The 25700-nt window shown below is 38.9% G+C and overlaps 1 non-coding gene and 6 pseudogenes across 1 annotated transcript; 5 read left to right on the top strand and 2 right to left on the bottom strand.

Annotated features, from left to right (window-relative positions):
* Positions 1-48: 48 nt before the first annotated feature.
* Positions 49-1697, bottom strand: LOC125594953 (annotated as a pseudogene).
* Positions 1698-5925: 4228 nt separating this feature from the next.
* LOC125594950 lies at positions 5926-8020 on the top strand (annotated as a pseudogene).
* On the bottom strand, positions 7926-12222 carry LOC125594951 (annotated as a pseudogene).
* Positions 12223-13456: 1234 nt separating this feature from the next.
* On the top strand, positions 13457-18291 carry LOC125594952 (annotated as a pseudogene).
* A 357-nt stretch (positions 18292-18648) lies between these two features.
* Positions 18649-21159, top strand: LOC125594949 (annotated as a pseudogene).
* Positions 21160-21419: 260 nt separating this feature from the next.
* LOC125594954 lies at positions 21420-21531 on the top strand. Its single transcript, XR_007330058.1, has one exon. It is a non-coding gene; the product is annotated as a U5 spliceosomal RNA (small nuclear RNA).
* Positions 21532-23249: 1718 nt separating this feature from the next.
* On the top strand, positions 23250-25344 carry LOC125594948 (annotated as a pseudogene).
* The last annotated feature ends 356 nt before the right edge of the window (positions 25345-25700 follow it).

Genomic DNA, 25700 nt, shown 5'->3' on the forward strand with positions numbered 1-25700 from the left:
CTTTCATAAGCTTATATCAAATGACATGTGGGGGATTCAGTACTTAACCAGCCAAATGAGACAAGAGCAAGACCACGATTCACAAGCACTGACAATAGCAATATGTGAAACATGCACGAGCATCCTCCTTTCATATTCTTGTTCATCACCGCTAGGCTCTTCTGCACTCGCTGTCAATCACCATTCAAGCAAAAACACCACATCAAAATCCAAAGAGAGATGTGAACCAATCTAATTCAAAACGTTACCACATTTAAACTATAAAGGGTGTTGCTGTTTTTTTTAAGATTGCGAATACAAGACAAGCTCTTGGACCTAATAGACAAGTGTGTGGTCTTAAAATTCCGACAATGGACTTGTGATTTAATGCCACAGACCAACTTCAAGTCTCTTTTAATCAATGGAACAACAACTAAAGCTCAGGCTTAGTGGAGATCAACGAATATATATTTACCCGTAAGCGAGAGTCGGTAACATCCACATGGTAGTCTAAGTCTTCCTGCATGCAGAGGACAAACAGATTTTTATTAGAACAAGAGAATTCAGTAAGAAAAACATCAGATACATACGATAAGCCTTGTCTGAAGAGTGAGCTCCTCATTGACAGCAAGAGCAATGTGTTTGGTACTCATGACTGTTTCTCCAACTTCTCCAGCCCTTCGTCTTGTTCTACTCAATCAAACCGAAAATTAATAATACAGAAGCCAAATATTATCAATATGGGTCTTAACAAAGGCAGCTTACCTCTCATAACTTGTCGTTGGAATCCAACAATGCCTTGGTTATCCATACCAGAGACTCTGTTCATTGCATCGTCCGGCTTAGTCTCCGGCCCAAGCAAGCTGTCTCTGTTCGCAAAGTTGGACATGTTCAAAGCAGACGCCACCTGATTCGCCTTTGATCTCAAGTTCCCAACCATATCCTTGCGACGATTCATCTCCTTCTCTGACCTGCGTGTATCACACATTGGTTCAGACCCAACAATGAAACTAAAATGTAGTCTAAATTGAAAAAAAAAAAAAAGCTTACACGTGTTGCTTCCCAGGAACTTTGACAAGAAGGGATTGAAGACTGTCTAATCGAGTCCCCAAAATGGTGATCTTTCTCCGTATAGCTGAAGCACGACGCTGAGCATCAGGCCCCGTTACACCAGAGGAGTTCCTTTCAGACATCATGCCGTTGATATCCTCAGAGAGTTTTAAAGCCTCGTTGTACTCTCTCATCCATGCATCAGAAGAAGACGCCATTTGACCTTGCAAACAAACAAGTTACTACCCAATTAAACTATAGCAACAATAAAAAAACAATTAAAGAGGGGTAAAAAAAAAAAAAACAAGCTGCAAAGTCAAGCTTCTAACGAAACGAGACAAGGAAATCTCTTACATGACATGAACCACAACGCTATTACCATACATTAAACCGTGTAATAAGAAGAGCTTTTCACCAAACTTTTTTTGAGAATTAAAAAGACAATTTTTTTATTGTTGCTTAAAAAAAATTGAGCAAGGAATCAGACGCTTAGACACAAAATCTGCGATACCCATTATCCAGAAACTCATAAAGAGACGATCGGAAAAAAAAAATTAATATCCCCAAATCAACGCAGCCGACGAAATTGACCTAAATTACATGGTGGTGAACAAGAATCGGAAAAGCTTACCCTCTTGGCACTGCGATCAAAACCCTTTTAATTGATTTTCAAAGACAAATCGCCACAAGCCGTCGTCGAAAAAGAAAATTATCACGCAACGGAGAGACGAGACTTTAATTATTTCTTGCAAGCTGTAATGAAACTCAATTGTCAAAAGTTGGGTTTAATGATGATTTAACAAAGTAAAGGGTTAAGAGAACAAATCCAAAAGTAATTAAGGGGTTGTTAGGTGTAAAATACATAATCACTACGAGCCCAATGCGAGACCTAAAGAGAAACACGCTGGTGGAAACTTCTTCGGCCATGGGCTTCATATAATTAATAGGCCGAAGATTAAAAGCCCATTTAATATCCCACTCAGACAAAACGCTCCGTGTTGCTTAGTTTGGTTGCCGCCAACTTGGCATCTGCTCATCGTCAAGTGTCAAATTATCAAGCCACCAATAATTAACAACACTTGTAAGACGTCACTTATGTTGCAACTACTCTACATTTTCGTTTAAATTTACATGAGGTTTTTCTATTATTTAGCTACTATATAATTTTGTAAATTGTTGTATAGCATATGATTTTCGGAAACATTATTCATATTCCCTCCTTGTTATAAACTACAATGTATAACCAGCTGATCCAGTAATGCACCTGAACCGAAGCTGTGAACAAGTACAACACACACACACACACACACACTTATATATATAAATATATAGTGATACTAATCTTACGTAGCTAAGGAGCGTATCAATTTTTAATAAATACGTAACACTTAGCCATAATGCCATAATGGGGATTATAAATATCAATAAAGTTTCAGAACATGTTGGCATCTATCTGTATGATTAAACCCTTCATTAATAAGAGTTTAATGCATGACGTCTTCGTGAAGGCAACGGCACATCTCAATAAGAGTTTTATAAATTAATATTGCTCAACCAAAAAAACTGTAAGTTTCATAAACTGTTAGGAAGAGATGAATTACCGTGAGAATCCAAATGTTTTTACGAGTTTCGTGTATGTGTTACTTTGGAATTTAGGAAATTACAGGTACCCATTATATTATTTTGTATTTTTCACAATAAGAAAAGAAGAAGAAAAGGATCAATTTTGGCTCGTATCTCGACACGAGATGGTTAGGTCAAACGAGGGGACCTTGAAATGTGGATTTGGTGTTGGACGAGCACGTGCTTCTCTCCACGGCCTTTCAGGAGTTTGCTTCTTCTACCGCACGTGCCACTCCTTTCCTACGTGCGGTTTCCTCTGTTAACTTCTCTTCTTATTCTTTTTGTCAAAGACCCAAAGTCCACATTATTGTTTGCTTCTATGTTGACTTCTTTTTAGAAACATGGATGATTTCATAAAGAGAAATTCTTGGGTTCACCCCATGGGGTGGGGTGAACCTCTAGATTCACCAACCAATAGTGTTTGAGTATTTGATATTTGATATCTTTTAAAAAAAAACAAAATTGAATTTCCAAATTAGATTATATTTTAAAATAAAACAATAAAAATACATAAAAATAGTTACAAAAATAAATAAATAAATATTGATAAACTTTTAGCAAAATACTAAATCTTATACCCTAAATCCTAAACTCCAAACCCTAAATTATAAACCATAAATCTTGGATAAACCGTAAACCATTGGAAATTTTAAATCCTAAATTATACATTAAAAACTAAATCTTAATAACACTAAACCCTAAACCCTAATCACTAAACCCTAACCCTTGGATAAATCCTGAACCTTGGATAAATCATAAACTCTAAATCAAAAATATTTAAAATTAAAACCTAGAGTTTATGATTTATCCAAGGGTTCAGAGTTTATCCAAGGGTTTAGGGTTTACCCAAGGGTTTAGGGTTTAGTGATTAGGATTTAGGGATTAGTGTTAGTAAAATTTAGTTTTTAATGTATGATTTAGGGTTTAAGATTTTCTAACGGTTTAGAGTTTATCCAAAGTTTAAGGTTTAACGTTTAGGGTTAGGATTTAGGGTATAGGGTTTAGTATTTTGCTGAAGATTTAACAATATTAATTTATTTATTTTTTGTAACTATTTTTATGTATTTTATTATTTTATTTTTAAAATATAATCTAATTTGGATATTCAATTTATTTCTTTTTTAAAAAATATCAAATATCAAATACTCAACACACTATTGGTTGGTGAACCTAGAGGTTCACCCTAGGGGGTGAACCCAAGAATTTCTCTTTCATAAATTCAAAAGAACGATATATCTGGAAACCATATCCATGATGATTTACAAGCTTTCCCATACGGGTCATACCATTTTTATTATACATATCATGTACACCCCGGCATGTTCTTTGATATTCTTCGGTGAAAATGTCGGATCTGACAAATAACATGGTGATCGCTTCTATTTGTATAAAATTATAAGCTTGGGTGTATATATAAAAATACAATAGAAATGTGTTTATATTCCAATATAAGAAACTTGTGTAACAAAAATGTAAAGAAATAAAGAAACTAAGTTACAAAAAAAAAATGTAAAGAAATAACTAAAACATGAGTGGGAGTGCACCTTATTATATTTTCAATCATATAGTAAAGGCTTTCACTCTAACTAATTAATTTGGTAATGAGAAAACAAATTTGAGCTAACGTCTATGTCAGTTGTATTATTGTATAAAAAAATAGCATTAGGACTTGGTTAAACGAAATCTTATAGTACTATAGTACTAAAATTTCAATGAAGTGCACTGAAACTGATGCAATAAAAAAGGCTAATGGGAGCATAGTTCAAGGTACGATACATCATTTTTCTTCCCAACATTTGACTGCAATTCGAGGGTATAGAAGCTTCAATTCTTGTTTTGTTTTTTCCTTGGGATACATAACCAGATCTTCTATTATACTATAATACTTACCATGTAGTTTATAGTATTCGGTATTTATTAATCGATTCCTACTTGTTTTCAAAGCAAATTAGTCAGACTTAATAAAGAACAGCTGTAAACCTTGGTGATTAAAGTTAATCCTTATAACCATATTCACGCCACACACAAAAGGGTGCTACGTTGTATATTACACGTACACACGTTCTTTATACACTTATATATGTATACTGATAAATCCGATTAGTAAAATTTGCAAATTGAATAATATAATATTTGTAGGAGTAGATACAATACTAGTTATATTTTTTATAAAAAAATTGAACATGAAACACTATTAAGAAAAATATGACTATTGGTAACATCATATATATTGTATATTAGAAAATGTTAAAGTTAACTAAAAAGTAAGAAGAGAAAACTGATTTATTTACATATAATAACACATAAACAATTCAATATGATGTATGATGAGTTTGTAAGATAATTTGCTCATAAGATTTACAAGAAATTGCAGTGAACAAAAAAAAGATTTATAAGAAATTGCATATTCTAGAGAATATCTATTTTTAGTTGTGCATAAAGATAGTTTTAAATCAACAAGAAAAGTTACAATAGGAATTGCGGATACAATAAAGTATTTCTCATATATTTCTGTGACCAGCTTTGCTATATTAAATTGAAAAGAAAATAATAGTGGCACTAATCCATAGAAAGCCGAGTCTCTCCCTCATCTCTTTCTATCTCAAAGAAGAAGAAAGAGAGAGACAGAAACCCTAAACATCGTGCCCTTTAAGCTACGATATCTTCAGTTTTGTTGAAGTTCATTTTGCTTGCTTGTTTGCCTTCTCTCTTTCACTGTCTTCTACCTCTTGCCTCTAACAGAAGCAATACTTTCCGACCTCCAAGGTTCGTTTTCTATCCTCTTCCATCATATATCTTTCTTTGTTGTCATCAGCATCATTTGCATATACATATATATACACACGCACTCACTCACACCACTCTTGTATATATATATATATGTGTATTTCAAGCATCTCTCTATTTTCATTTTTTCTCTTTGATTACTCAAGAACATGACTAAGTATTTTATCAAACCTCTCTTGTTTAAGAATAGAGCATGCTCGGTTTTGAACAACTTCATGTTTTTTTGGGGATATTCAAGTTCTTTTCGTGCATATCAATGTAAGAAAGATCCAGCTTCTGCTAGTGGAAAAAGCCTTTTGTTCTTTATGAACATGTGCATGCATGATGAACTAGGGTTTTTAGATCTAAAAAATCATGCCTTGATTATTTCTTGGATTCTTTACACAGTGATTGGTGAAAACTCATTGTTGGTCATTAACTTCTGCTTACTTTGATGTAATATGCGTTGTTGATTATATATAACTGATTAGGGCAAAGGAGAAAAGGGAAGCATCTTTAATTTTTTTAAAGAAGAGTACGCATAATGGAGATAGGCTCGTCGTCCACAGTGGCCGGAGGAGGACAGCTCTCGGTGCCTCCAGGTTTTCGGTTTCATCCAACCGAGGAGGAGCTTCTCTATTATTACCTCAAGAAGAAGGTTTCTTATGAACCAATTGATTTAGATGTCATTAGAGAAGTTGATCTCAACAAGCTTGAACCTTGGGATCTTAAAGGTAAAACTTACAACCCACTTATAATTAACTCTTCTAGTCCTTAATAACTACAAGTATCACCAACTAATCATCCACACACTTAATGAAGGATTATATTATTTATTGATCAGTATTATATATAATAAACTATCGCAATTAACATCATAGTTTCTTATTATTTCTATAGAGAGAATATATATCAAACACGGGGAATTATTTGTTGTCTCTGCACAAAAATACAAGTTAGATGTCAAAGGAAAAATACATAGATTGGGTAACATTGTCTAGGGTTTTGTCTGCGTCTCCATGGAAACATGTATATCTACTTAAAAATATCTTATAAGTTTAATCAGTTCTCATCCTCATAAATTATTTCCAGTTTTTATGGATCCACAAAGCCTTATACGTGTGGGTCTATATACATACATCAGAAAGAGACAAAGTTGTCGATTCACTCATGTCGTTTAGATCTATAACAGAAGACAAAGTGTAATGTCTTGTAGTACATGACTAGGAATATTGACGTAATATTATGATGTATTGTACCCTAGAAATAAGCCAATGGTTTTCCACATTGCAGACATATAACAAACCCTTCGTCGTAAGCCACATACTGTATATACTTTTATAAAACTACTGAATTATTTTCGGGTCTCTTATTACATTTTATAAAAAAAATATTTTGTTTGGTATCTACGTAGAAAAATGCAGAATCGGGTCGGGTCCTCAAAACGAGTGGTACTTCTTTAGCCACAAGGACAAGAAATATCCAACTGGAACCCGAACGAACCGGGCCACTGCAGCCGGGTTCTGGAAGGCTACTGGTAGAGACAAATCCATACACCTAAACAGCTCCAAGAAGATTGGACTTCGTAAGACTCTTGTCTTCTACACTGGTCGTGCTCCTCATGGCCAAAAATGAATGGATCATGCACGAATATCGCCTAGACGATAACGAAAACGAGATCCAGGTACTAAACAATATATATATCAAACAAACTCTCTTATTCGATGAAAAATAATATTTAGAGATCATATTGCATTTTATAAATATAGAGATCATATCTTGCATAATGTGGACTAACTATGTATGTGTGACTTGCAGGAAGATGGGTGGGTTGTATGCAGAGTGTTCAAGAAGAAGAACCATTTTAGAGGATTTCACCAAGAACAAGATCAAGATCATCATCATCACCAATACATAAGCACCAACAATGATCATGATCACCATCATCATCAGCATCACACTGAATCCAATTCAAACAATCATTCTTCTTTGATCCCACTATCTCTGGATCATCATCATCATAACATGGGAAGACAGATCCACATGCCGTTACATGAGTTTTCAAACACTTTAAGCCACGGGTCAATGCATCTCCCTCAGCTCTTTAGCCCTGACTCGGCCGCAGCAGCAGCAGCAGCCCAACCGTTTGTGTTGTCAATCAACACAACAGACATTGAATGCTCACAGAATCTACTGAGGCTGACTTCTAACAACAACAACTATGGCGGAGACTGGTCGTTTCTGGACAAGCTTCTCACTACGACAACATGAATCAGCAGCAGCAAGTGCAGAACCATCAGGCAAAATGTTTTGGTGACTCAAGTAACAACGACCAGGCTGTTACTCATGACCATCTGGGCAATAATAATGGTAATGAAAGGTTCCCGTTTCACTATCTGGGAAACGATGCTAATCTTCTCAAGTTCCCAAAGTAGACCAAATCAAATTTGATTTGATTTGTTCAATCTCATGTTTTCAATTTTACTCTCTTCTTTAAGCTGTTGGACTTATCACAGCAACCACGTTAATGTTTCTGAAATCTGTTACATTTTTCTTCTATAATTCGGTCTTTCATTAATGAAAAACTACCCTCAAGGTTCAATATTGTTTCCAACATCTTTGCACTCCAAAATACATAAGCTCTATATGTGAATGCTCTAGCTTGTCCATAACTACATATGCTGGATCGTCTTCCTTAGTTTACTTTTCATCCCAACCAAGTGAGAGAGTGAGAAACGCCTGCACTAAGTCCATATCACGATGAGCAACTCAAGCGCTTCCTCTTCAGAGAGAGAGCCATATAAATCAAAATTCTCATCTCTCCTGCAATATTTGGGAACTCAATTTCATGGACCTTCATAGCTTCATGGACCTCTGGTGTCTGATGCGCTCCTTGACAGACTGAAGGATGTATTGAGCCAATCTAGGCATATCAAGCGGTTCGTCTTCGGACTGAACCGACCGGGAAGTTTCCATTATGGATGTCCCATTCAGATCTAACGCTTTTAGTCGACCCGCGGTCTCAGGACGCTCTGTGATATTGGCGCAACCGCGGAGTAAGAGGAATTTCAGGTGTGTCAAGTTCTTCAATGTGGCAGGCAGGTTCTTAAGCCTTTGGCACCCGGACATGTTGAGGTAACAGAGTCTTGATTTGTCACCTATCGTTGCAGGCACTTCCTCTATTGCCGTTCCCTTCAACGCTAGTGATTCTATGTTATCTCCAACCTCTGGAAATAGTGTGATGTTGGGACAGTTGGAGAGCCAGAGAGTTGTGAGGGAATCTATGTTTCTAATGGTACGTGGAAGATTCTTCAGTTTCTTGCAACCTGATAAGTGCAGAGTTTTGAGCTTGATAGACGCTCAATTGACGCTGGAATTTCCTCGATTGCTGTCTCGTCAAGTGATATCTTTTCAACATTTTCTGAAAGGAATGGGAAATCTTCTAGACTTGAGCATCCTTCAAGATGTAGAGTTCTAAGAAGCCTCAAGTTGATGTTATTTGGGAGGTTCTTGAGTTTCTTGCAGCCGCTCAGCTCCAGTACCCCGAGGTTATTTAGATGTCTAACAGAATCAGTGAGATCAACTAGGCTTTCACAGTTGTCCAAATTTAATTTCTCTAGACTTGTCGCCTTTGACAGGTTGGGAACTTCAAGTAGTCGTCTGCATCCTCTCAACATTTCATTCGCCTTAAATTTCCAAGGTCCTGGGCGTATAAAGAGACAACAGCTCAAGCCACAAAAAGAACTAGCAGACTACAAACTAGCTCATAATATAGAGCATAAACATAAATTAGTACCTGAGTTCCATTCCAAAGTGTTTCAACCGAACTGTTAGGGAGGTTGAGTTCAACTAGATATGTAGTGCAGAATCGAGACGGCAAAGATTTCAGACTATACGCGCTGCCAGTGAAGATATCTCAGCATAGGGAGATAGACAAGGCCGCCAGGCATGCATATCTTACTACTCTCTGCACCAGTGGAATTGTTGTAAAATTTTAGCAGCTTTAGATTGTACATCCTCTCAAAGATTGCAGGGCTTATGCAGAGCTCCTTTCCTTTGGGCATGTCAAGAAGTAAACTCTCAACTTCAACTGCTTCAGATCCCTGTTAATTGAGTGTAAGAGATGAGACCATGATACTACGGCGGCACATGCTTTAAATAATAGACCAAAGAACCAACCACTTCACTCTAAACATAGATTCTAAATGATAGTGAGATATTACAACGTGCATTACTCGATGAAGCTTAAAAGTTAAAAGAAGTTAATGGCTTACCATATTTTCACAAAACACGTTGTTGATGTCCATAAAGTTCCACAGAATCCTGCGTTTCCATGGTTTTCTTCTTTTCCTTCACAAATGATACTCCTAGCCATATCTTGGAGTAAATCATGAACCCATAGCCTCTTTGTGGTTGAAATGCTCATTAGACATTTCTCTTTAAGAGTTCTGATACACAACGTGGAGCGGAATGGCATGTGCCCAGAAACAATGAAAAGGTCTAACACCCTGCTGACGCCATGCATATGCTTTCCATTGAAACAACAGGCAACGTAAAGAAATATTAACTTTTCTTGATTGTTTAATGCCTCAAAACTTTCCCTCAACGCCTTCGAGACAGAACTATTGACATTAGTTCTCAGTAGGTCCAGGTAGTATTCCCAATCTGCAATGTCCCGGCGATACAGAGCTGCACCAGCAACTCGAATAGCTAAAGGAAGGCCATCGAGTTGCTTGACGATATCAATAGAGAGCTCTGCAGAATCTTTAGGTGGTCGAGGTTGCTTGAAGGCATGCTTACTGAAGAGCATAAGTGCCTGGGTAGTCTTCAGAGGCTTGACTTCATATATGTATTCCACATCATGCTGCTCCAGCACACGCTTGTCCCGCGTAGTTATAACGATCCTGCTCCCTGGTCCAAACCACTCAAGGCTCCCGACCAATTCTTGAAGCTGTTCCACGCTGTCAACATTGTCGATTACAAGAAGTATACTTTTCCCACGGAGCCGTTGCCTCATGACACCAGAATCACCGTCCCATGAGTTCAGATCTTTTCTGCGGAGGATCTCCCTCAAGACTTTCTGCCGCATATGCGATGAACCATACTGTTCAAATTCCGCTTTCGCATTCTCTAGGAAGCAAACGCCGTCGAACTTACTTGAGAGGCGTTTGCAAACAAACTTTGCAATGGTGGATTTACCTATGCCGCCCATGCCCCAGATTCCAACCATTCGAACATCTCCCGAGTCCATGGATAAGAGAGATTCTACGCTTCTCATGTGGGGCATTATTCCAACCAGTCCCTCTGCGTCGCTGGATGGCTGTGAGAACAATCTGTTAGAAAGATCTCGAACGACTTCTTGTACAAGCACTGCTTCCTCGCTCCTGCCACATATTTTGCCGCAAGTATTTTACCAACGACTTGTTGTACAAGTTTCAAACGCAATTCCGCGGGTATTTTACCAATCAACAAAAGTTGCGGAACAAAAATATAAAGAGAATTTTCATTAGGTGGAAAAGTGAGTTTTAGTTGATTGTTATTGAAAATTTTACAAAATTAACACTTTTATATTATTAAATTATGCTAATAACATTTTAAAATTTTAAATAAATAACAATAATTTTTGCAGTGATCAAGAGTTATGTTGTAAATAAAGTTATACTATAAATTGTTTTGTAGTATTATAAAATGTCAATCTATTATTAAAACGTATTGAAAGATAAGCTAAATATTTATAATAAGAACTAAAGTATTTTTAATAAATTTTAGTTATTTTCACATTTTATTTTTTCTTATAACAAAGAGAATACCGTATAAATATTTTACTCAAAAATTTTTCCATGGCTTAACTATTTTTTCCGCGGCTTAGTTAATGTTTTATGTGTGAATTTTAATTTTTTTCAATTTTTTCAGCCGGTTAACTATTTTTTCCGATCAGAGTCTAAATGCCCTGAGAAAATTGATATTGCTGAAGAAGAATGAACCTGGTCTTGGAATCCCATCCCGAAATATTTCCAACATCAGCCACGCCTTTCTCCACCTCCCCACCGTCTCCAGATCATACCTCACCTCATGTTTCGCAAGAGCTTTCTCGAAGCAGCCGTTTCTCCTCTTCAACTCTGACGGATCGATGTCAAGAAAAACAGGGATCAGATCAAGCCGTTTCTTGGAAGCGAGGTCGACGATAAGCGAAAGCTCTTCCAAACACCAGCGAGAGGTAGCGTAGCCCTCGGAGAGCACAACGACGGCGAATCGTGACTCATCGATCGCTTTCACGAGTTCTTCCCAGATGAAACCGCCTCTCGGAAGCTCTCTGTCGTCGTGGAAGGCTTTGATTCCTTCCTTGGTGAGAGCCTCGTAGAGATGGCTGACGAAATATCTCCGAGAGTCTATTCCTCTGAAACTGAGGAAGACGTCGTACTTCCACAGAGACCGGCCCCTCGATTCATCCTCCGCCGCCGAAGAAACTGAAGAAGGCACGTGAGTACGAAGCTGAGGTGTCTCCGGTTTCTTCAGAAAGTCGCGGAAGCGACGTAGTGGTACCAAGAGAAATGCGAGGAAGACGAATATAGTCAGGTGGAGAAAGCTAATCTCCATGGAAGTAAAGAGCCGATTCGATTCGATCCGATCCGATCAATCAATGAAGTTTTCGCGCTATTCAGGAAATCAATCAGTCGCCATTGACTTGAACTCGAATCTTCATCGTGAGGTCGACCCTCGTTCGGATGGTTCGTATCTGTTCGGGTTTAAAATTTTCAGTCTCATTTGGCTATTTCTAAATTTCGGTTCCAATCTTTGCAAGTTTGTATAATCCATTTAAATTATTTTTAAAATTTTAATATTCATTATATGCTTAAAACTTTTCAAAATCTATAAAAAAAAATATTACATATGAATTTGTATAATATATGTCAAGATACCTAAAATTAACATATAAATTGGTTTGATTTGAATATTTGGATAATAAATCAATAGATATTTCAAGTATTTCGGTGTTTTGAATATATTTTAGCTATTTTAGACATTTTTTTTGACTATTTATGTATATTTTCATGTATTTTAGACAATTTAAAAGTATCTTATATATTTTGGATGTTTTTATATATATTAAATCTAAAACTAAGTAATATATTTAGGTATATAAATCTATTTCGGTTACATTCGGGTAGCCGAGATATTTTGGTTCGGGTCGGATTCGGTTTCGGTTCTTTAGATACCAAATTTTTGAATCCGTTCGAATATTTAATCAATTTCGGTTCGGATTCGATACTACTTTTTCGGATCGGGTTGGGTTCGTTCTTTCCAGATTTTTTTTCAAGCCCTACGTACACTGTTACACTCACTCGGCTGACTTTATATATATGGGCCCAATGGGCTTATTTAGTTGAGAATTTATAAAACGAAAGAAAACTAAAACGAGCCCATATTATACCCATCAGAGACCAATCTCACCATCTTCTCAATACAATCTCATTTGTAAACACAGAAAATCATCTGCAAGGAACGACACCGTCTTCTATTTTCGTCAAATGTATATCATATATAATTTATATAGCCGGAAAAAAACGAGAGAAAGTGAGGGAACAAAACTTAGGGTTTTTGTTTTATTCTAATTCTCTCCTTCCTCGCCAGTGCACTGATCAAACAGGAGCTAGAAGACGATATCGTCGCCGCGTAAACTGATCGTTTCTGCTTCGCTGATTCCTTATCACGCTTACTTCCCAGGAAGATTTTGGTTTGGTAATGTTTGTTCCTTCTGCTTCGAGTCGTTGGCTATTTACTGAATCATTAGATTTTTCAGTTTCAAGCTATTTTGTAGCGTTGTGATCTCGCGGAATCGATGTATCGGCTGCTTTAGTGTTTTGGATTGTTAGTGATGTTGATGGCGTTTTGATCAATTTGGTTTTGGTGATTCGGATTAGGTGACATTGTTGGATTAGTTCGAAATCAAAGCATGCATGAAGAATCTTGTTTTAAATTTTTTTTTTTGATTCGATTAGCTTTCGATCTTTGCCGTGTGACTAAAACTTTTATCATCATTTCCTTGATTGCAGCTTAATCATCTTGAAGGAGCACTGAATCAATCTTCTCTGTCTTGGTAGTTCAGTGGTGGTTCTATAGTATTCAGTATATCAGATTCGTTGTAGACGTGTTTCAATTAGAGCGATTCAGAGGATTGTGTTGTTGTGATGGGTACACCTAGACACCAGCAGCCTTTTCAGCACTCTATGGAACCTGGATACGGAAACAACGAGACTGTTCTACAAACGGGGAGCACGAGTGCTAATTTTAGAGCTCCCAATCAAAATGCTTCAGATGTTAAGCAGGTGCGTAACTTCTCCATACAAACAGGGGAAGAGTTTTCTCTTGAGTTTATGCGTGATCGGGTGATTCCTCAGAGGTCTTCCAACCCCAATGCAGCTGGGGACACCAATACAAGTGACTGTGCTTCAGATGTCTCCAGGATGAGCACTATGGAAAATGGCTTGAGGGGTTATGACAGAACCAACCCTTCGCTTCACGAGTTTGGAAATAGACTTGGTCATGTCCAGTCAGCACGGCAAGCTTCAGTTAGTAAAGATAGCAGTCTAGGAAATTTACTAGGATACTCATCTTCTTCAGCCTCAGGTAGTGTAATAGCGAAAGTTAAGATCTTTTGCAGTTTTGGTGGGAAAATACTTCCACGCCCAGGTGATTCAAAGCTCAGATATGTTGGAGGCGAGACGCACATTATTTCCGTAAGGAAGGACATTTCTTGGCTGGCGCTTAGGCAAAAAGTCCTTGAGGTTTATTACCAAACTCATGTTGTGAAGTATCAGCTTCCTGGTGAAGATCTTGATGCGTTGGTTTCTGTAACATGTGAGGAAGATCTCCAGAATATGTTTGAAGAGTATAATGAGATGGGAAACCGTGGTGGCTCTGAAAAGCTTAGGATGTTTCTGTTCTCCATCGGCGATCTGGATGATGCTCTTTTGGGGGTTAATAAAAATGATGGTGACTCTGAGTTCCAGTATGTTGTAGCGGTAAATGGCGTGGGAATTGGATCAGGAAGGGACTCTACTACCCTTCATGGGCTGGATAACTCTTCAGCAAACAACTTAGCTGAGCTTGATGTATGGAACACCGAGGGGATTAAAAGCATTGCTGGAGATGTTGTTGGAGTTAGCGCACAGCAGTTGATGGCAAATGGCTTCCAACAATCATCTGGTCAACAGTCCGAGTCTATTCCACCAGGATCATCGCTTCATTATTCTCAATCTATTCCAGCCAGTGGTGCATATCAGTATCAGCAACCTGTTCAGCCCAAGTTCGGATCGTCAGTATCCCCAATCTATTACGCCAGACTCCTCTTTTCAGTATCCACATTCCATCACACCGGGGTCTGCCAGCACTTATGGATTTTACCCGCAGTATTACGGGCACGTGGTTCAACATGGAGAACGAGAGCACTTTCCTCTATATGCTCAAAATCCTAACTACTCGAGTCTCGCGGAAACTTCCAGTTCCATACCGTTCCAAGGGCATGTCAATCAGCAAGCTGGCTGGGCTGATGGGCATCCGCACCCTGGTCCTACTCCACAGAACACGCAAGCCCTTGCTGAGGAGCAGAAGGTATTACCACCTGATATGAAAGTTCATGAGCATGTTGAGCCTGAAAACCGTAAAAATTTGGCAAACGGTCACCAGGATCCTCCTCATATAAATGATGCTGAGGTGACGAATCAGAATCAAGTTCGGGAGGTTTCTGCTGCAACAACTACTCCTAGCCAGGAGGCACATTTACTTCCCCCTAGAAGTGATGCACGGCAAAGCGCTTCTCCAAAGCCTGATACTTACCGTGATGATGTTTTTGCTGGGCTGGTTCCTCTATCTGTTAAGGAAGATCAGCTCCCAACTTCAAATGGCAATGTTCGTAACGACTCTGAGTCAAATCTAATTGATCTTAACTACCCTGAGCCTGTGCATTCTCCTCCACCTAAGGTATATCGTTCAGAGAGAATACCTCGTGAACAGTTAGAAGTGCTAAATCGTTTGTCGAAATCTGATGGCTCGCTAGATTCTCAGTTCTTAATGTCGCAGCCAGAAACGAACACTGCACAGCAAGATGCAGCAAAAGAAGCAGCTGGAAAGTCGCATGAAGATTCCCAAACTGTTAATGGTGATGCTACCCACCAGGAGCATAAAAGCATTGAGACAGTCTTTGAAAAACTGGGGGTATCAGATGATACATTGGACTCCGAGCCCCTGCGAAAAATTGCGGATCATGATGATGCAAACAAGAACAGAGTAGTCAATGGGGCAGATGTAAACGCAGCAATTGGTCATGCTACTCCTGAAGAGCAAGCTTCTACTAACGATTCTGATTCACTGCATGGAGATATTCTTATCGATATCAATGACCGGTTTCCTCGTGACTTCCTTTCTGAAATATTTTCGAATGCAATCTCAGAGGACACATCTGCTGTCCATCCATATCCTCACAATGGAGCTGCTATTAGCATGAATGTGCAGAATCAAGATCCAAAAATTGGTCGTATTTTCAGCAGCTGGCTGAAGAACTTATCCGAAGAGATGTTGCAGGTGTTGACCAGCTGATTCTCACTTTCCATCTGACATTAAAGATGGTGGAGAGAGCTCCAGATTGCATCACGTCACACCAATGAGTAGAGATGGTATTTCAGCAAACATTGGGGATCCGAAATTGACTTTAGGTCGAGATTATGGGGATGATTTTTCTAGAAGTAACGGGGGTTTCACTAGCACTGTACTCCCTACTCTGAAGGATGAACATATGAAGGTCACAGAGAGTGTAGAATTTGGTGATATTGTGGAGAACCTGAGGACGCCAGATTTTGTACCAAAGGTTAGTTGCAGTTATTTATTTTGTAATTCCCAAAACCACAAGCTTTACTAACGAGGATGAAACTTCTAGGATGAAAAGACAGAAACAAGGCATGCTGCGCTTCCTCCACTTGGCTCAGAGTTTGACCGCTGTGGCTTGCAGGTATGAAGAGCTCTGAAAAATACACCTAATAAAACATTTACTATCTTTGCATGGAAAATGGGCCATGTCAGTGGCTCTTATTACAGTTTCAAATTTGTTATAAGAATCAGCAATACGTGTACACCTTGACTGTGTGCTTCTATTTGGTTTCTTATTTTAATCTGTGTGTTTTGTTTCATTTCCTGTGGGTTCTACTGTCAAAACATAGTCCTGCTTATATCCCCCTGTGTATCTATGTTTTATTTTCATAATTTCAATAACACACTCGTAAATATCACTAGATCATTAAGAATGAAGATCTTGAGGAGTTGAAAGAGCTTGGTTCTGGTACTTTTGGAATGGTTTATCATGGGAAATGGAGAGGATCAGATGTCGCTATCAAGAGGATAAAGAAGAATTGCTTTGCTGGGCGGTCATCAGAGCAAGAGATATTGGTGAGTTGTTTGCAGATCATGTCTTATGCATTTTCCTTTTGGCCATGCCTACAATTCACTGCACTCGTTGATTTCTCTGCAGACTGGTGAATTCTGGGGGGAGGCTGAGATTCTTTCAAAACTTCATCACCCGAATGTGGTAGCATTTTATGGTGTTGTAAAAGACGGGCCTGGGGGGACAATGGCGACCGTGACAGAGTACATGGTGGATGGTTCTCTGAGGCATGTTCTGGTCCGGAAGGACAGGTAAAGTTATGCTTACTAGGTCCTCTGATGGGTCTCAGTTCATTTAACTTATGTACTCTTCTCTTCTATTTTACATGACCAGGCATCTTGATCGTCGTAAGAGACTCCTCATTGCCATGGATGCTGCATTTGGAATGGAATATTTACACTCCAAAAATACTGTTCACTTCGATTTGAAATGTGACAATTTACTTGTGAACTTGAAAGATCCTTCTCGCCCAATCTGCAAGGTAACACGATCTGGGTGGACCCTTCTGTAGATTTTCTTTTATCTTTTCTGTTTAAGATGATGTTAGAACAAATCAGATTAACATCCACATGCTAATCCACCTCAGGTTGGTGACTTTGGTTTGTCAAAAATCAAGAGAAATACATTGGTATCTGGTGGTGTACGTGGAACCTTACCATGGATGGCACCAGAGCTTTTAAATGGGAGCAGCAGCAAAGTTTCAGAAAAGGTAATACATTCATGATATAATACTAGTGATATCCCATTAGCTACTTTGACTTGTATCATGATCTTTTTTAGCATAAGTCGTCTATCTTCCCGTTTATGAGATATTTTGAGTTAGTTTCTTGTGCAGAGGATCTTTTGTTAATCCATGGCCTGATAAAGCAACCTGTAAGATCTGTGATAGGAGTTGATCCTTTATATTATTGGTCTTTACCTGCAGGTTGATGTTTTCTCATTTGGTATTGTTCTGTGGGAGATTCTGACGGGAGAGGAACCATATGCCAATATGCACTATGGGGCCATAATAGGTGCGTTGCTAGTAACACACGGCATGTTCATTCTTTCGCTAATGTTCAGAATTTTATCCATATGGAATTTGAGAGGATGATGACTTCATTTTGTGAAAGTGCAGGTGGGATAGTGAACAACACACTGAGACCAACCATACCAGCCTTCTGTGACGATGAATGGAGAACACTAATGGAGGAGTGTTGGGCGCCAAACCAATGGCAAGACCATCTTTCACAGAGATTGCTGGCCGCTTGCGAGTGATGTCATCTGCAGCGATTTCGACTCAGTCCAAGCCACCAGCTCACAGGGCTTCCAAATAAGAGGAACCTTTTCTTCTTATTATGTGCAGTGAAAAGTATTGTTTTCCAATTCTTTTAATTTTTTTTCTCCAGTTTTAATACTCACAGTCTTTGGAGTTTCAGTAGAGATATTTCTTGACACTTCCCTTTATTTTCTTTGAAAATAAAATAAAAATGTAAGTATCTCAGTTGGTCGAAAATTGTCGTCTCTGTAGAACACACACACGATCAACCTTACACAACTCCACTGGAGGGAAAAATAGTGAGAACAAATGATTCGTCTCTCCGGCAAGACTTACGCTTCCCTCCGGTGCGGAGGTTTATCTACTACACTCCTGACTCCACACTGATCCGACGTTGAGAGTTTAAATGAAGAAAGATGAAAGAGACTAATAAGCCTTACAAATTACAAGTGGATTAGGCCCATTAAATCTCCTAATCCAATATTTAAAAGTTAAACGTAACCGGCCCAGAGAGAGAGAGAGAGTCAGTGGCAAAAACGTAATATATAATAACTTACTCTTCACGGGCCCACCATTTTTTTGGGTGTTCTCCACGCTGCTTTTATATACAGTCTCGTCGTCTCCTCGAAAGATCAGCCACTTCCATCTTCGTGTAGCTTCGTTCGTCTCTCTATACATCCACTCATGTGAGTATATTCTTTAGTTTATGCCTTAGAATCCTCATCCAATCGATTTCGATTAGAGTTTGCGCCATGTTTTGTAGATCTGTTTGATTCCTCCGTCAAATCTCATTTTCGCGAGTATTGTTTGCAGTGTTTTGTTTTGTTCAGCTGCTATGGCGACGAAGAGAAGCGTAGGAACGTTGAAGGAAGCAGATCTGAAGGGAAAGAGCGTGTTCGTGAGGGTTGATCTCAACGTTCCTTTGGACGATAACTCCAACATCACCGATGACACCAGGATTCGCGCCGCTGTTCCCACCATCAAGTACTTGATGGGAAACGGATCTAGGGTTGTTCTCTGCAGCCACTTGGTATGTCCTCCAGCTTATCTGTTTCGATCTGATCTGTTTTTTCAGCTCTTTTGTTTTTTATCACAGAGCTTCATTATTTGATCGGTGGACTATATAAGGCAGATGTTTTCGCTTTCTTACATGGGGTCTTTCTCCTTGGAACATTGATTTTCAGTTATGTTATTTGTTATTAGTGGCGTGTTACTTTTGTTATGTTCACCTCATATGCTAGCTTATCTGTTTGATCTGATCTGTTTTATTAGCTCGTTTGGTTTTATAACAGAGCTTCTGTCTACATATGCAGATGTCTTCGCTTTCTTACATGATAGTTTAAGCCCTGTGTGAATCATTTGTATAAGTTTGGTCACTCTCATTGCAATTGAGGATGCTGGCTGCGATGTTATATTATGTTTGGTCACTCTCATTTGTATAAGTTTGGTCACTTTCTTACATGATGGTTTAATTATTCTTGGAGATTGATCAGCAGTTATATTATGTCTTAGTAGTGTTTCTTATTAGCTATTGGATGTCTCTGATCGAAGTTTATATGTTTCAGGGCCGCCCCAAAGGTGTTACCCCTAATTCAGCTTAAAGCCTCTTGTGCCGAGATTGTCTGAGCTTCTAGGTGTCGAGGTTTGTGCCTCTTGTTCCTCTATACGAATAGAAGCTGTCAGTACTATGAGCTAACATTGTTTGTGACTTGTTGCACATTGTTAATAGGTTGTGATGGCCGATGACTCTATTGGCGAGGAAGTCCAGAAACTGGTTGCAGGACTACCTGAAGGTGGTGTTCTTCTCTTGGAGAATGTTAGGTTCTACAAGGAAGAAGAGAAGAACGACCCTGAATTTGCAAAGAAGCTTGCTGCTCTTGCAGATGTCTACGTTAACGATGCTTTCGGCACTGCTCACAGAGCCCATGCTTCCACTGAAGGAGTTGCCAAGTACCTGAAGCCTTCCGTCGCTGGTTTCCTCATTGCAGAAGGAACTTGATTACCTTGTCGGAGCTGTGGCAAACCCCAAGAAGCCTTTCGCTGCCATTGTTGGAGGCTCAAAGGTTTCGACCAAGATTGGTGTCATTGAGTCACTCTTGTCCACCGTTGACATCCTCTTGCTCGGTGGAGGTATGATTTTCACTTTCTACAAGGCGCAAGGACATTCGGTTGGATCTTCTCTTGTGGAAGAGGACAAGCTTGACTTGGCCAAGTCACTCATGGAGAAGGCAAAAGCCAAAGGTGTCTCTCTTTTACTTCCCAACCGATGTGGTTATTGCTGACAAGTTCGCTCCCGATGCTAACAGCAAGGTAACACTCGCATCATTGCTGTTGGCTCAATGGATCATGAACAAAATGTTTGTGTGAACTCTTTGCAGATAGTGGCAGCCACGGCAATCCCAGATGGCTGGATGGGACTTGATATTGGTCCAGACTCCATCAAGACATTCAGCGAAGCCCTGGACACAACCAAGACCATCATCTGGAATGGTCCCATGGGTGTATTTGAATTCGATAAGTTTGCAGCTGGAACTGAGGTACGACCAACTAGTACTGCAACTATATATTCGTCGTATGTTAACCCAAGTTTTATTCACCCTTTATAAATTTTCATGTATCTTCAGTGAAATAACCTGATCTCATGTCATGTTTATCACTAGGCCGTAGCAAAGCAACTTGCGGAGCTGAGCGGAAAGGGGGTGACCACAATCATAGGAGGAGGTGACTCTGTGGCTGCCGTTGAGAAGGTTGGTTTGGCAGACAAGATGAGCCACATCTCTACCGGAGGCGGTGCTAGTTTGGAGCTTCTCGAGGGTAAGCCACTTCCAGGAGTCCTCGCTCTCGACGACGCTTGAGAAATCTTCCAAGTTTCATTTCTCGTGTGTTTTTGTATGTGCAAGTCTGGTTTTTACTGTGACCAGCTGAGCCAGCCACTTTTTTTGGGAGTTTTTTTAATAGTTTGTTGCCTTTCTCTAATAAAAAAAATACAGATGAATACTACTAATCTCTGGCGATTTCAACTAATTATCAGTTTTTCTCTGGATGATCATCTCTCTTGGGTTACAAAAACATTCGCAACAAACAAACACACACAGTGAACGCGTCATTTTCTGCCCAGTTAAACACACTACCAAACAAAGAAGCACACTACATCTGAAGCGTATTAGTAGTCTCAGAACGGCCCATAAAGTAAGTTTTCGGCCCAGTTAAACACACCACTAAATCAGTCCCACATCGAATAAAATCAAACCTAAACGTCGAAGGATTCAGGTACAAAAGCATCTGATGCTACACTGTAATAAACCATGGAGCCATGTAGTGAGCACAAAGCGAACTATTCTTTCGCCTTTTACTAAAGAATACCGTGTGCTCTCTATGCTAAATGGCATACACCTATTTTTGGAGGAGTTACTTCATTCCAAGTTAAACTCCATCAAAGTCATTAGTTCAAAAATGTTTCAATAATAAACTAGCTTAAAAACGTTGCAGTGATAGTTTTTCTACGTAATAAATGTTCTTCTACCCGATAGAAATGCGATTATACAATGAACCTTAGATGGCATGAATAAGACGATGGATGTTACTGGCGGGCTTTTGGTCTAATCATGATAAAAACCGTTTAATTGTACCGAAGTTCCGCTAATTCTTACAAACCGGTTTACCCATTAACCGGCTCTATCAGTCGAGAACTTGCTCCTTGACGATCAAAAGAAAGCCGTCTTCATCCTCAGACGGAGAGCCTCTCACTGGATTCTCAATCCCTGTCTAGTCTCCGCAACCAAGAGAATTGAACTTATTAGGCGCATTTTCACCGCACATCTGCTTCACATTTAGTCTATGGACGATGCAGCAGCTAACGAGATTGAACAATGTTTCAAGGAAGGGGAAACAGAGAGAGCTTTAAGACGAGTAGTCGAATTGGATATACCAGAAGAGAAGAGCTCAGTGACGGACTTTGTTCTCTCTTGCAATCAAGAGACAGAGTGGAGATTGTCTCTCAACTTACAAACAGAATGGAACTTGCGGGTTATGATGTTGACTCGATGCTTCGATTCAGGCTTTTGAAACATCTTAGACGTAGAAGAAAAGGTCGGTTCCTCACAGATGATACATAGGTGATGAAATGATACATCAAGGTTTTGTTGAGAAGAGAATTTGATTTTGATTACAGCTCTCTTAGCTTAGACATTACAGTAGAGTAGACGAATCTCTCTGGAACCAGAAGCTCGAGGGGAAAAAAATGTGAAGACCGAGTGTAAGAAGGTTAGAAGGAAAAGAATGGTTAATACGTAAATGCGTTGTATGCTTTTATTTTTTACAGAGGCGTTCTTGCAAAATTTTCACTAGTGTACACTGATTTGTTCTGTATGATGTTAAATCTCTTTGAAATGAAGACTAAACATGTCTGAATATCTGGCTTCGATCCAATACGTGTTCCAAAATGTGTCTGAATCTCCTATAAGGACAGTTTGTCTTAATGCAGTTCCCTGAATCATTACAGTTTTGGTTTGTTCATATCATAAAAGGAATTTGCATGCTTGTTCCCTCTTTGATTCTTCTTGTGGACCAGATGCAAGTTCACAAGCTTGGACAAAGGACCATATTGATATGATATATGATGTTGATGAGAGCTTGGTAAGAGCTGCGTAAAAGGTCAACTTAACTGTTTTTGGCAGGTTGTGCATGAGTAATTTGGTGTTCTTGAAGGCTTGATGACAACAACTGTCCAGTGTATTTTACTTATAACGTGATAACAATAACCTATGTGTGTTGGCCGTTGGGTGTCATTTCTCTAGTAACCTATATATGTTATCTATGTTTATCTGAAGTTTCTATATAAGTGGACTCCTCGTTCATCTACGCTGGAAAGAAGGAAGAAATGGTCCACATTTCAGTTGCACCACCATGAGTCCACAGCCACGTATGTTATTCTTTCTCTTATCAAAATTATAAATGTATTTGCTTGGTTCATATCCATATCTCTCACACCTCTTGATAATACCAAATTTCTCTCAGCGATACGTTTTCTATATTTAAAAGGGGTCTGGATTTGTTTTATATGTATAAAAATAATTTACACTATTTGATATATAAATAGAGAGATTCCCAAAAATAAGCAACAATATTTGTTTTGTCACGTAACTTCCCCCAGAAAATCAGCAGAGAAAAAGATATCGAGAATATGGAGACGACGAAGGAGCATCATCTCGGCGTTAGTGGACAGGACTACATTGTCGACCTTCTTCCGAACGATGACGATGACCGCTCGTCTCCACCGTCTTCGTGGCGTCTCAGCCTCGACACGTTCCGCCTCCCTTCTTCTTCTCCCCCTGTCCTCCTCTCGCCGTACTCGCTTGTCCCGTTATCTCCGGACTCCAAGTAAGTCTCCTTCATCGTCTCTTCTTCTAAATCTACCTTTCGTGTCTATGTTTACAATCCTTGTGATTCATATCATGACACTCTTTTTAACATTTTTTCTAGTAAATTGATTAAGAATCTAAACCCTACACGAACTCTTCCGTGATTAATTGCTCTGCAAGCAAACGTACGATTATGTTAGCCCTAAAGAGAACTCTAGTGTACTCGATTTAAAGTGATCAAGCTTTTTTTTGATGATATATTCTTTCTTTCCGAACATGGAGCATATGTCCGATTCTCTATGTCTCTTTAGTTGTTTTAAACAACAGTGATAACACAGAATCTTGATTTGTTTAAGTGTGGTGAGTACACAGTATCATATTCTGCGGAGGTTTTACGCATTGTAGATTGATCGAAAGATGATAAAAAGCCATCACGGATGTCTCTATATATATATATGCTTTGAATCATCTGTGAACAGATACATAATCTTAGACATGGGTTTTGCTTTTTTTTCTTGTCGGAATCAGAAAAGGAACGTAAAGTTTCTGAGTACTACAAGAAGCAAGAGAAGCTGCTTGAGGGTTTCAATGAAATGGAAACAATCAACGAAACTGGTTTTGTCTCTGGAGCTCCATCTGAGGTTTCCACTCTTATCCGTTCATTACGTTTCTTCTTCTGGAATCTCTCTCTCTCTCTCTCTCTCTGTCTCTCATCTTGTTGATTGATTTCAACAGGAAGAGCTGAAGAAGCTAGCCAAGAGCGAGAGGCTTGCAGTAAACATCTCAAACGCAGCAAACCTTGTGCTTTTTGTAGCCAAAGTTTATGCTTCTGTTGAGAGTAGATCTATGGCTGTGATTGCTTCAACTTTGGACTCTCTCTTGGATCTCTTGTCTGGATTCATTCTATGGTTCACTGCAAACGCCATGAGCAAACCAAACCATTTTCACTATCCAATCGGAAAACGAAGGATGCAACCTGTGGTATATAGTCTCTCCTCTTCAAATAGATGTATATATTTTTCATCAAAGTAAAAATCATGCATGGTTCTTGAACTTGGCAGGGGATCATTGTGTTTGCCTCTGTCATGGCAACTCTGGGCTACAAGTGTTGCTAGAGTCAACTAGACTACTAGTTTCCAAGGTAATAAAATACACTATGGTTTACTTCTAGTAGTGGCATTATCAGTTACATGAGGTCTAATCATTTGCTTTTTTAACAGAATGCCCCATATGAGCAGCACCGAGGAGAAATGGATGATTGGAATCATGGCTTCTGCTACAGTCATCAAGTTTCTCCTCATGCTTTACTGCAGAAGTTTTCAAAACGAAATTGTCAGAGCCTATGCACAAGACCACCTCTTTGATGTCGTCACCAACTCGGTCGGTTAGCAACAGCTGTCTTGGCTGTAAAATTCTACTGGTGGATTGATCCCTCTGGTGCTATTCTCGTAAGCAAATCATCAAACCTTAAGACATTCTTGAAACTCTCCTCTTGTAGCTTATGATTGAGAAAACTATTCTTTCTTTTATGTTTTCAGATTGCTTTGTATACAATCAGCACATGCAAGAACGGTACTAGAGAATGTTCATTCGCTTATTGGACGCTCTGCACCGCCTGATTTCTTGCGAAACTAACGTTCTTGATATGGAACCATCACGAGAAGATCAAACACATTGATACAGTGAGAGCCTACACGTTTGGGTCACACTACTTTGTTGAAGTTGATATTGTTTTGCCAGAGGACATGAGGCTGCACGAAGCTCACAACATCGGAGAGACTCTTCAGGAGAAGCTCGAGCAACTCTCTGAGGTCGAGAGGGCTTTTGTCCATATTGACTTTGAGTTCACTCATCGTCCCGAACACAAGTACAAGGTTTGATTTATCATCTGGTCCCATTAGTTAGAACCTATATCTTGATATTCAAACTTGTATTTGTGTTGGGTATGTGGACAGGTAGTGTTGATTTATTTGGATATTTTTGTCAATAATTAGGAAAACCGAAAAAAAATCAAGTTCAATAATGATAATAAGTTAATAATTTTTATTGTACTGTATATAATATTATTATTTTATTATAAGTTTTTTTGAAAATGATTATTACAATAATCTTACAGTAACTACAATTTACCAATATCATATCACAATATTTTTTTTACTTACATCACAATTAACTTTTATACAGTATATACGTTTACCTCTATTCATTTATATAAATCGGGATCATTTGG

Source organism: Brassica napus (genome assembly GCF_020379485.1).
Source record: "Brassica napus cultivar Da-Ae chromosome C6 unlocalized genomic scaffold, Da-Ae chrC06_Random_7, whole genome shotgun sequence".
Taxonomy (NCBI): Eukaryota; Viridiplantae; Streptophyta; class Magnoliopsida; order Brassicales; family Brassicaceae; genus Brassica; species Brassica napus.